The following is a 12,905-nucleotide window of genomic DNA, read 5'->3' as shown; positions in this document are numbered from 1 at the left end:
TATACACTTATGTAGGCATATAGAATGCCTACATTAGACATATATGCCTACATAAGTGTATATATGCGTATATAACTAACTGAGCTTCAGTTCTTTTCATTCCAGCAAAAACACCCCAAGCACTGCCAGAGAAGTGAGCACCCCTAAAGCTGCAAATGGAGGTGCAGAACAGAAACTCAGGCACATTAAGCAGGGAGGGACTTGAGGAGTTTGGGACAAGCAGGCAGCAAGGTGAGAGCTTTCAGGCCATTTTCCTATCTCCTAGCTTGAGCGCCTCTGTCATGTGTGGGACTGAGTCTAAAGCTCCAAGTTGACAGCAATATCCTGCATGTGTTATCAGATAGGAATGTTTCTCCTCCAAATCTAACCATCTGTATTTGTGGCTACAAATACTTTTATCTGAATTATGCTGTAAATATTTTCCCAGATTGCTTTCAAGGAATAAATAATATGAAGCACTACATCTCTGAAAAATCCAAACAAATATGGCAATTGTTTAGTAAAAGCTAAGTGCTTTTCATGAGAATATTTAAGATAAAGGAATATATGTACTTTTTGGAGCTTGAAGAAAAAGAGATGAGGCTGAAAGATGCATGGAAACTGAATATTCTGTCTTTTGAATACTCTGATTTTTTCTCTTCCTATTTATAATATGATTCAGAGTTTGTTAAAGAAACTGGGAATAGCACAAAAGAGGTGTTAAGAGGTGACAGTTAAAAGGTGATAGTACTAGAGACCAGTCGATTGAAGGTTTCACAGAGAAAACATTAGGAGGTTCTGCATGCCCAAAAGGTTCAACTGCAGTGTTTGAAGATCAGTCACTTACTCCAATAGTTATTCTAAATTTTCAAAATAAAAATGTCATCACAACAATTGCTTAAACAGTCTTCTGATTTTTCCTTCTCTTCCTAGATGGAGAATTTCCATCAAAATATGTAGCTTATTTAAGCCTTTGCTTTTATGCTGATTCTACATGCTAGAAAGGCAAAAACAAATATTAAGCATGTTTTTCAAAATGACACAGAAGAGACCGAGCCAAGTTAGTTAATTATCCTTGTGACCTCAGCAAAATGACAGAGACCAATATTTGGTCTCTGTCAGGCAACATCCTCTCAAATTCTGGAATGACAAACAGCGGAAGCAGTGTTTTCTGTCTCCAATATCTTACATATCACACTGGCAGCTCTGTTAAATCAGCCTGTCATGCTATGTCACCACTAAAGGCTGGCACGCGTCACACAGCAAAGTAATTACTGGTATTAAAACTGCCTGATCTCTCACCCCCGTTGTTGTAACACAACTTCCCCATCTCCATTCTTGATGGAATTCTGTGACTTTGGGAAAGGCCTTCACAAACTCAGATGTGACACGTTTCAGCATTACCCTCCTTTTACTGAGCAGACACACACCTGTCTCAGCACCTGTGTTCACATTATAAAACCAGATGCTTTCATGCCATGCATAATGTCATAACAAGATCCCATGTCTGGAAAAAGTTAAATAAACTCAAATAGTAGAGCACAGTAATTTCTATTTTGAGGAAATTAAACAATTAAACTGCTTACAAAAGGATGCCATAAATTCTCCATGACTTCAAATCTGTGTCAATAAGATTTTTTCATACCTAATTCAAACATTCTCGGCTCAAAGTTAAAACCGTACAGTAAAAGTCCATGGTTCGTGCTATCAGGAAAACTGGAGGAGATTAATATTAATAACCCTCCTCTGCTTCAAAATCAATCCGTTCTCTGGCCAGAGGGGCACTAAGACATTTGGAAGAGTTCTCCAACCTACTGTTTTCATTCATTTCACCATTTTGGAGACATGAGACACGTTATTATTTTTCTGTGTGTGCATCTGCTCCACTTGTTATTTTCTTGACTTTTGAAAAATAAATAAATAAACAAACCAACACAAAATGTTCCCCAAAAGAATTTGCTTACATGATTGTTTTGCCTACTTTGGATTCAATCCTGTTTTTATGCTTTTATTACAAGATATTACAAAGAAATTCTTTTCTTAATTGCTTAACTTGGATTTTTTTCCTGAAAAATCAATAGCTTTTTTTTTCCAAAGATGAGGGACCTCAGCTCAGCAATCAACAGCTATTTCTAATACAGCACGTCCTAATCATCTCTGCAGGCATCACTTACTGTGTTAAGAATTGCCTAACATTTGAAGAAGTAGGATCCTAAAGCTAAACTCAAAAATATGTACTTAGTTAATTTTGCAGATAGAAAACACAGGAAGTTCCATATGAACACAAGGAAAATCTTTACTGTGAAGGTGGCAGAGCACTGGAACAACCTGCCCAGAGAGGTTGCAGGGTCTTCCTTGCTAGAGATATCTAAAACCTATTTGGACACTTTCCTCTGTGGAACCAACTGTAGGGAACTTGCTTTAGCAGAGGGTTGGACTCAATCTCCAGAAGTCCCTTCCAGTCCATACTGTCTATCTGTGAATACAAACCAGCTCCCTCTGACACAGCTGACTGATATTAAACCTATTCTGTTACATAATGTTGAAAGCACATAAACCATCAGAACTCATTTCCTCTTTATTTCCTACAATCTAAATAAGTTAATGCATCTCTCTTTTTTTTTTTTTTCCCCCCATTGCCTACCTTTCATATGGGGAAGAGCAGAAGATAAGAGACCTGTCCAACTAAGGAATCTGCAGACAACGGAATTTGTGGCAAACCTATGTAATGTATAATTCATTTTCCAGATGATATCCTGCAAAACAGGGAGTCTGTGTGCAATAACATCCTTATGTGACTTAATATTTTATTCAACAAACTGATATTGTTATTATTCTTGGCCTATTCCCTTAAGATACTGAAAATGTGTAATGATGATGAGTGTCTTCCCTTAAGAACTTCTGAGCACATTCCTATTTCACTGGAATTTTAAGAGAAACACAGGTGTGAAATTGTACAATCAATAGGCGTACAGAGGTTAGGCTAAGTAGGACTACTGTGGTAGAAAGATAATAAATGAAAAATGCTCACCGGTGTTGTAGGCTTGCAATAAACTCCACAAGAAGCAATCTCCAGAAAGAAATCCTTCCTCAGTAGCAGTCAGCACTTGAATGGGATCTAGGAGAGGTGGAGCAGGCTCCACCCCTTCCAGTAGCACAGGTGAATTGCATTCACCTCTGCTCCCAGGGCTGACTCTTTGCTTGTCTTGAGTGGTGAATCAGAGGTTCAGGCCTGATCAACAGTTCCCATACAGAAACATATTACATTCCTACAAGTTTGCTAAATGAAGCTGAAGAGAATTTTCTATTGGGCCAAGAAGGCCAATGGTACTCCATGGAGCATGAAAAAGAGCACAGCCAGCAGGTTGAGGGAGGTGATCCTGCCCCCTCTGCTCTGTTGAGGCCACATCTGGAGTACCACGTCTAGTTCTGGACTCCAGTGTCTAGTTCAAGAAAGACAGAGAACAACTGGAGAGGGTCCAGTGGAGGGCTAGAAAGATGATTAGGAGCTCTTATGAGGAAAGGCTAAGAAACTTAGGATTGTTCAGCCTATAGAAGGTTGAAGGGGACTTTCATCAATGCTTGTAAATATCTAATGTGCAGATGCCAAGTGGATTGGGCCAGGCTCTTAGTGGTGACCACTGACAGAACAAGGGGCAACAGGAACAAACTGGAACATAGGAAGTTCTGTACGAAGATAAGGAAAAAAATCTATACTTTGAGGTGACAGAGCACTGGAACAGGCTGCCCAGACAGGGGGTGGAATCTCCTTCTTGGGAGATATTCAAAACCTGCCTGGATGCTTTCCTGTGCAACCTGCTAAAGGGAAACTGCTTTAGCAGAGGGTAGAACTCAATGATCTTCATAAGCCCCTTCCAACCTCTATGATTCTGTGATTCTATAAGAAAAAGCATCTAGAAGTAGACTTCAGGAACTTTGCTTCTCACAAAACTCCTTCATATGCGATGACTGAGAGATTTCTATTTTATTTTTTTAAGACAAAAGTGTTTGGGTAGTAGTCCCAGCCCTCTGCACACCAAGTGGCTCCATGCAGGTGTCATCCAGGCTGCAGGTTAACTTCACACAACAGATTGCCTCTGCTTCCTAGGATAATACTGCTGCTGCTTCCAGCCCCAAATGACAAAGGGGAAGACCTGGAGCCCTCCTAACGTGCCAGGAACCTCAGCTCAGGAGTCATCATCTCAATGCTGTGCCCTGTGAGCAGGCCCTGCAACTAGCTCCCACTCCTCCCTAAGTGTTGGCGAGAAATTGCACAATCCATAAAGCACATCCAGTAATTTCAACACCATAGTATTTGTGTTATTTCATTATGTTGTTATGGTTCTGGATTTCATTCTGCCAGAATTCTGTTTTTACCCTTTTTTTTTTTTTTTTTTTTTTACCACAAGTAAAGTACTAAAAAAAAAAAACAATCATAGTCTGTATCTATAAGGAGGAAAAAAAAACCCTAAAAAAATATTAAATTGAAAAATGACCCAGCCTCTATGTCAAGATTTTTCCTGGAACCCATGGGTACTAGATAGACTACAAGAGAAAATGAAAATAAATTTCAAAATATAGCTATAGTAGCTAACCAATCTGGATAGTCCTACGGAAACTTAGAAAATCAAGTTCAAGCTAAAATACAACAGCAGGAAAATCAGATCCTCATACTCTCAGAACACCTATGACAGGATATCTGTTTTGATGGAAAAATTTCCCACTATTTTTTTAAATAATTGTTTACTCACGTAATAAATTTGTATGTGTACAAATTAAGTACTCTTTATCTCTTACCTCACAAATCTTATCTCTCTGATGAAAACCAATGGTACCATGCTCCTTAAATACATTGACACTGGAAATTCAGCTAGCGAAACAAATGTTTAACAATTTTATTGTTCAGTTCCTGAAAGGACTGTGGTTTTCATTAATGCCAAAGCCAGTTACAAAAGTTACTTTTCAGACACTTTGCATAGTAACATGGACTGATGTGAGGTACCTAAATGAAGTTCATGGCAAGAGTAAATCATGGCACATCTGTGTTCCTCAGTTACGAGATATTGCAACTAACTGCTACAGACCTGCAGCATACAGGCAAGCCACAGCTTTTGTGGTTCTGAGCAGGACTGGTGCTTATTGCTAAGAAATGTAAAAGATAATTTCTTATAATAAAAAAGCATGATAATTTGGACACAATCTCTTAAAAAAAAAAAAAAAAGAGATCCAGTCATGACAAACCACTTTTGCTGTAGACTTAAGTGGACACAAAGTAAGCACATGATAAATTACTTAAGATGTAACAGCTGATCATACGCCTGGTCCAGGTAACAGCATGCTGACACTTTCTCTTGCTTTCCCTTTCACGTACTGATGTACTCACTGCGTGAACTGAACTCTTCGCACTACACAGTAATACCTTTCTTCTATTCTCAGTTTGAAGGGAAACATTCCTGACAATACAACATCAATATCTTGCAATACAGAGTGTTAATGATACTGAATGATTTTCTTAGTGTCTTTACCTTATCTCCAGATAGAATGGCCTGTCAAATGTAGTGTTAGATGTGGTTGTGAAACCCAACATTACCTCTGTCCACTGCCTAGAAATACTATTTTTTTTTTCTTGCTTATTCTCATCTGAAAGGTAGATTCTATTGAAGAGTTTGAGAGTAAATACATCCAGCTGTTGCTTGAGTTATGAAAGGCTGGAAAAAAATATGCTTTTCCTACTATAAGAAAACGTTGCCTTTCTCTACACAGCTCGGAATGCCTGCTCTATTAGATTTGGCATATACATTATTTTTATTCTGCAACACACATTGGCATGTGATAAAAAAAAAAAAAAGTGACAAAAATCACTGCTGATTGTACTCAGTCTCCCCAAACACACATCCAAGTGCAATGCATTTCCACTCCCTTTTGAGATTACATTCTTAGTTTCTTTTACTCTACGGGTCAGTTTCACATGAGCAGGCAGCCAGGCCATTATGTGCTGATTTGTGTTGGTTCCTATCCTACCGGGTGGTAAAAGCCTCCCATTAAACGCTTAGCAACTTTTCCTTCTGCTGACCTCCAGAGGCAGGTGAGTGCTCTTAGCATCTCAAAAGAGTGAGCTTCTGCATCCTCAGCTTCAGACGTGGTTGCCTTTAAAGTAGTTTTCAGGACTGCCTGTTCCCTTTTTCTGCCAGAGACATCACTGAAATAAAGCACTGAATCTCTGCCAAAAGCATAATGGGCAAAAAAGCCATGCTCAAGCTTTGTGTCAGAATAGGGATGTCCCACACAGTCCTGCTGAGTGCATGGGGAGCTTTCGCTGTTATCTGAGAGCGAAGTATGAACTACCAACCTAAAAGCTTTTCTCTCCATAACATACCAGAAAAAAGTCCATCACAATAAGGGAGATCAGCCCCAGCCACACAGTACAAAACATGCCACATTCCTGCAGTATATGCCTGTCATTAAAAAAAAAAAAAAAAAAGGATAAGAGGAAAAAAAAAAAAAAAAAGGATAAGAGGAACAGGGATTGTACCCTGAGACCTTGTCTGCATCCCTGCAAGTGTAGACATCAGAGTAGGGCACTCCAGCTACAAAGGGCAAACTGGAGACAGGGAAAGGGTGTGGTGAGGAGCAGGCATGTTCAACAGTTCTTTATTTCTACAGCTGTATAGGAAATCTTAGTTGTTGGCAGACTGCCTTGGCAAGGCACACCTCGTCACCCTTTCGGTGCAGAGAGGAAAGAAAAGATAAAGGAAGCTAAGTAAAAACCCTCTGTGGATTTAGCGACCAGTCCACCTGGAGCCAGAGGAGGGATGAAATGTGGTGTTTGAGTATCTCCCTTACTGTGGCTATAGGCTAGAGATTTCTGCTCTACACTTGAATTGAGGAATAGCTGTTGGCCTAAGTGCTGGAACAGCAACATCATTAGGACGGTGAAACATACAGACAGGCTAGATGCTTCTTCCTTCTCCGCATGGGAAAGAGTTCAGCTGAAATATTCTGCCCCATTTGGACGCTGCACTCCACAGATGGAGCCAAACGGAGATAGTCTTGAGGATAGCAATGGAAACTAATCACAGGTCCAGAAAACCTGACGTAGAAGGAAAGATTGAATAAACTGGGGCTTTTTAGAGAAAAGGATTGAGAAGAGACTTGATAACAGCGCGTAGGACTGAAAAAGAAAGAAGAACAAACTGTTTTCCAGGCCTTGTGTGGACAGGATGAGAAGCAATATGCTTGAACTGCAGCACAAGAAATATGGGGGAAAGAGTTCTCTAACAAAGAAGAAAAAAAAGCAGAGGTCATTATGGGTGGTATTTAAGAAAATATCAGACAAACCTCTATGAGAAGCGATGTTAGTTTAATCAATTCTTCCTTGGTACAGGGAATGGACTTTATAACATTCATAAGACTTTTGCTTGAGAAAATTCCAAACGAGAATTGTTGTAGGTTTTTTCTGTTTGTTTTTTAATTCAAAATAAAGAAAGAAAGAAAAAAAAGGGCCTGAAGAGAGAGAGCTGCATGTGAAAAGCCCTGTATGTGTGCAAAGGAACCAGGAGACTTCTGACCACCCCTTGCTCATGTGAATCCTCACCCCTGATGACCAGCCCATAGACAGAGGAATTCTTCCAGAATAGGCCACCATCCTTTTCCTGTTGGCCAGACATTGTCCTTACCCTCATTTGACTGCAGGAAGCACATTCTGGTGAGCAAGGCAGTTTAAGGAATGCAGGCATGTTAATTATTAGAGCTTCAAAAGATACAAATTCCACTGGGCTGAATTCCAAAGCTCTGAATTAAATGAAAACTTCATCTTGATCTCCCTTAGCCTGCAGTGTGTTTTTAGTGAAAAAATATATATAAAAATACACACAGATGCTTTATCAGTGCAAAACAATAGCACAAAACATTAGAAATATAATATCATTTTTAAAGCAAAAGCTTTTGGTGGGCAGTACTCCTTCAACAAGCTTCCTCTTCACTGCTGTTATAAAAATTTAACAAGAAAATGTCATTGTAATGTTTACACTGCTCTCCATTTAAACAGATGTAAATACATCTCCACTTCCTCTACTGCTTGTTAGGAACTCACATCTCAGTTCTTGTACTGTAACCACTCTATGTAATGGGTGCCACTGAGATTCTGAAGGACATAAGTAAAATTAAAAAAAAGATAATTTCAAAGTATTTCAGAAATGAGCTCCCCTGCCTGTAGCTTCCCATGTTTCCACACTGCAGTTTCTTCATGTTTCTGCTCAGTTTCTTGCAGGAGAGTACATAAAACTGTTATTCTGCTGCTTGCTTCCCTCTCTGTCTAAGAAATCCTGTGAGAGAAGCAAGAAAAACGTCAGATGTGTTCTTTCTCTGGCTGCTGAAAAGCTTTTATTTTAGACAGCACAGTTAGGAAAGGCAGCACAAATACTTCTGCTCCTCTGCCTACTTAGGTTAAGAGAGCACAATCCTGGACAGAGATTCAGAATTTGGTCTGTCTTATCTATTGTGATAAACATGGGGTTTATATTATGATTAAGCATCAGATGGCTCATCCAATAAGATGTTAGATCAGACAGTATTTAAGGAAATTTGGGTGTCTGCACAAAAGGAAGAATAATTCTCTCATGGGAGCCTGAATGCCCAGCTACCATCAACAGCTGGATACACTATAAAACAGCAGAATCTCATTCTGTACCCAAAAAAGTTGTGTGGTAGTTGTTTTTTCCCCCCATTGAATAAGAGCGGAAATCATGGGAAAACTGACTCAGCTATGGGGGCACACTTTAGTTCATGCAGAGAAGAAAACTTCTCCTTGCTAGTCCATGAGTGCAAGATGTCCGAGTGAGAGAAGGTGCAAAGCACCAGGTTTTTCTACTCTTTAGACACTCCGCTTGTTTTCTGAACTACCGCTGTTAAATAAGTGCCTTTGCTAAAGGTTAAAATCTCTGCTATTCACTGCTAGACTGTGATGTGTCTCTTCTCAAGAGGGCTGTGATACATCTTTAGATATGCCACAACTTACAAGTCAGAGCTCCTTAACTACTACTCTTCTGTTTCTACCTTGTCAGATGGTCTGGGGCAAGTCATCACAACCTTCTGGGCCCTACTTTCCCCACATGTGAAATGGAGCTAATGAGACTTCTTTGAAGCCTTTACAAATGGATGACTGAAAAATGCTACTTATCATTCTCAGCTAATTTCTCCAGCAGTTCTTAAAATTGCTGTAGAACCCATCTCACAAAAGTTCAGCTCATTTTAAAAAAGACAAATCAGAAAAATTACAGCAGCTCTGACTCAAAAAAATCAGGTCCAAAACTAAGAATCCAATGAAAATCCTGAGTTTTTCATTTAATTAAAGTACAGACAGCTAACTCACTTCTTACCTCACTAATGACTAACAAGAGTTCCCCAGCATCCAAACAAGGCAGGGTTTGCCGTATGCAGGGAAAAGAAAAGCTAGAGGGAAGTCTCTCTGGGATCTATGAAAAACATAGATGATATGCTTTCAACATGTTCCAAAAATATAAAGGATGAAAAACTGCCTTTCAATATAGCTAAGAGTTCAAGTACTATGAGAGCACCATTAAAATACACATCTATATTGCACCACTGAGGCAGAGCATCACAGGATACATCAGTGTTTTACTTCACTGGTTTTAATACAGGCACTGCTATGTCCTGGCTGTGCTAGGGCTATCTCCTTATGGCTTTACTTTTGCTGTCTAAATGTATACATGAGTACTAGAAGTAAAATTTGGTGTATAGAAAAGAGATTATAAGAAAAAGTTATTTAAACAATAGCAAAGGATAATTATCCAATCAAATACAAAGTTATCTCCACAATTAAGAATGACTGTGCAATTGTAAAAACAAAAACAAAAAAATAGACCTAGTATTTATCAGCACAGGCTTTTATAGTGGGGCTGAAAAGTGAAAACCTATGCAACCTGGATTAGTCAACCAGCAGTGCTGGCTGCAGTCTTGTGGATTCACCTAAAGGAAAAGGAGACAAGCACCATTTGGAAACACATTGTGCACCTGCTGTTCTGTGCACATAGCACTGTAAGCCAGGAGACAAACCACCGAATCTAGCTACGAAAGGTTTGAACCAGGTCTTTCAAGAAAGCAGAATATTCTATCTTCAGCAAAGTGGAAAATCACTGATATGCACTGCAGTACTGCATACCCAAAATGCACTAGCTATTTTTAGTAGTTTCGTGTACAATTGGGGCCCGTGTGATCATTCTGCATATATTCACCTGTGTATTCAAACCAATGATTCCTTAATGAGATTTACAACACTTTAAACACTGGTAGACTTGTGAAAGATAGCTGAATTCCTCCTCTTTTTTTCATGAAAACAGATAGATGGGTAGAGATACTATCACAGTCCTGGCTCTGAGAAAACAAGCAGTTGTGAGTTCATGATATGAGAGAAGCCTCATGGGAGTAAACCCTTATATAAACACCCCAACGATGGGAAAAGCTTTGCCTGGGGCTCACATCCTCTCAGATAGTGAAAGCCAATCAGCCATGAGACAAAAAAACCATAGGAAACCAGGCTCCATTAGTTCTTCTGCCACAAAATTACTTGTTTAACAAAATTGCTATTCCAGGCATTCTGAAGAAATGCACTGTGGTGTAGGCACGTTCAAGTCTGGATGACTTTTTTTCCCCTTTTTCACTAAGTGCTTTTCTTTTTATTAAACTATAAATTGCTTACCTAACTCACTATGAAATGTCCTCACTGCAGTAAATAGGAAGACAAATAAAACAGTGACCTGTGAAGCACCCAACATGAGAGCCGAGCAAATGTTTGCACAACCAAACCGTGACACAAGTCTACTGAGAGCAACAAAGAATGAACAATTTAAACCTCTTGCCTACTTAGCCAAAAAGCGATGCCTTACTTTTTAATGAGTAAATCTTTAGCAGAAAAAACATGCCAAAAGTCAAGCTATTCGGAATTTTCCTTTCAGCAGTATATTGTGTCCTAAAATTTTCTGCAGTTGTTTTGTATACTGAAACATCTGAAACCTGATTTATCATCAGAGGGCCAGTCTTAAGAATTCAGCTGGAAAAAGAAACAACAACCCAACAAGTCTATTTTGATGCCTTACAGCTGGTCACCTCACAATTAAGGCATACAAAGTCATCAGTGATTTTATTTTTAATCATGCATGCATAACTCTATTGCTTATTGGAATTCTTACTCCATTTGGGAGAAGAGGAAAGTTAGTCACAAAACTCCCTCTTCTTGACAGTAAACTTTCTTGAAACACTAAAGCAAATTACAAAACTGTAATAGTCTACCCATCAATTTCTGGATTTAACACATATGTATACAAACACACCCTTAGAATAAACAAAACTCAAATAAAAACTCCATCACAACGCCCTGGAAATCTGCAATACATGACTGCATCAGCTTTCATAACAACATCCTAGACACTTTGACCACAGTCAAGGAATTGAATCTTTTTGGGTTCCCTAGGATTATTAGGCTGAAAAAGTAAGGCCTTCTCTTGTGGCCTGTTAGTAGGCTTTACATTGGTTTATATTTTTCAGATCTGCATCAAGAAACAGGTTAGACATTCAAAAAAACAAAAACCAAACACAACCATCCCAAGTTCACCTCAAACCATTTGGCCAGCAACATAAATCTTACCTGGTTCTGGCTGAAAAGCCTCATTAAACAGGAGGGTGAAGGAAGCAGCAAGTCCTGTATGTTAAATATGACCACTGGAATGGGTAAAGATTCACCCACTGTTCAGAACAGCAATCATTCCAAGGATTCACCACTCTCCCATGCCCGTCATTATTACAGTTCTCCCTCATCTTTTCATCCCATTTTTATAAAGAAACTGTTGAGTGCTGCAGTCACACAGTATGGAACAAATGAATTTCCTTGGGTGAGTCCCTTCTTCATATTGTTTCTGGTTCTGGGAGGACAGCAGGAAAATAATTTCTAGCTACATCCAGACCAAAACTCAGGTGGAGTAGTATTTTCTTTACCCCTCTTAAGCCCCACTCTGACAATATTTTCTCTTCTCTGGTTTAAAGTCCTTCTTCTCTTTCTTTCTGTCTCTTTTTGAAAGTCTCTGTAATGGTTCCCTTGGCACCTTAAAAACTGCTTTAATTTCCTGCCCCCCTTCCCTCAGGCCCATGACATTGGAACTGCTTTCAGCTTGTTCCCCTGCCATGGGAACTGCTTTGCATATGCATATGTTAGATGATAAATATCTCTCTTCAATGTTTACAGATCATTCATCAAGCTGACCTGTAATCACCTGACATTCACTCTTGTCTTATTTTAGTCTCTGCAGTGATTTTTACTGGTATGTTCCCTAATCAAGCATCTTTGCCTGTAAATGGCTAATTATCACCAGACCTGTCACCAGCTAAATCCTGTGGTATCTGAGCATCATTACTGTCAGTCCCTTCACTATTTTTTAAATCATGTGACATCACATTCACTTAAGCTGATTTCATACTTTGTATCCTACATATTCCATGTTCCTCCACTGATTTCGGCCACTATGTAAAAATAAAACAGTCAGCTGTGATGAGTTCTGCCAGTGACATAAACAAGCTCTGTGACTGGAATGGAAATAGCTATATGTAGGCACATATAAACTGAGAAGAGAAACAATCTGTAAGAGTCAGGCATCCTGGGAAACATGAATTAAGGGCTAAGTGCTCCAAGGCAGATATCTGATCCTGCACATTCCAGGCTATCTGGGACCTTGATCCTCCGATTCCCTCCATCCCCCTCTTGTATATCTGTAAATAACATTTCTGAATGTGAACCACCCTGCATCTGGCACAGGACCGCATATGCCAAGCTGACTACACCCTTCCCCTGGGGCATAAGGTCATGAATCATGATAAACACAGCAGTATAGGAATTTCACACCATATAAAGCGATTAC

The 12,905-nt window shown here is 39.4% G+C and overlaps 1 long non-coding RNA gene across 5 annotated transcripts in view; it reads right to left on the bottom strand.

Annotated features, from left to right (window-relative positions):
* Positions 1–12,905, bottom strand: part of LOC125689065 (uncharacterized) — a 48,107-nt gene that overhangs the window by 24,500 nt on the left and 10,702 nt on the right. Inside the window, exon 1 of one of the 5 annotated variants that reach the window (XR_007375011.1) lies at positions 11,642–12,108. The exons of 3 other annotated variants lie outside the window; for them this stretch is intronic. This is a non-coding gene — a long non-coding RNA (uncharacterized LOC125689065). Of the gene's footprint in view, positions 1–3,010; positions 3,084–11,641; positions 12,109–12,905 lie in introns of those variants that run through there. One more of the 5 variants, XR_007375008.1, reaches the window with a different exon arrangement.

This window comes from Lagopus muta, chromosome 2 (assembly GCF_023343835.1).
Source record: "Lagopus muta isolate bLagMut1 chromosome 2, bLagMut1 primary, whole genome shotgun sequence".
In the NCBI taxonomy this organism is placed as follows: Eukaryota; Metazoa; Chordata; class Aves; order Galliformes; family Phasianidae; genus Lagopus; species Lagopus muta.
This window is presented reverse-complemented; position numbering and strand designations above follow the sequence as displayed.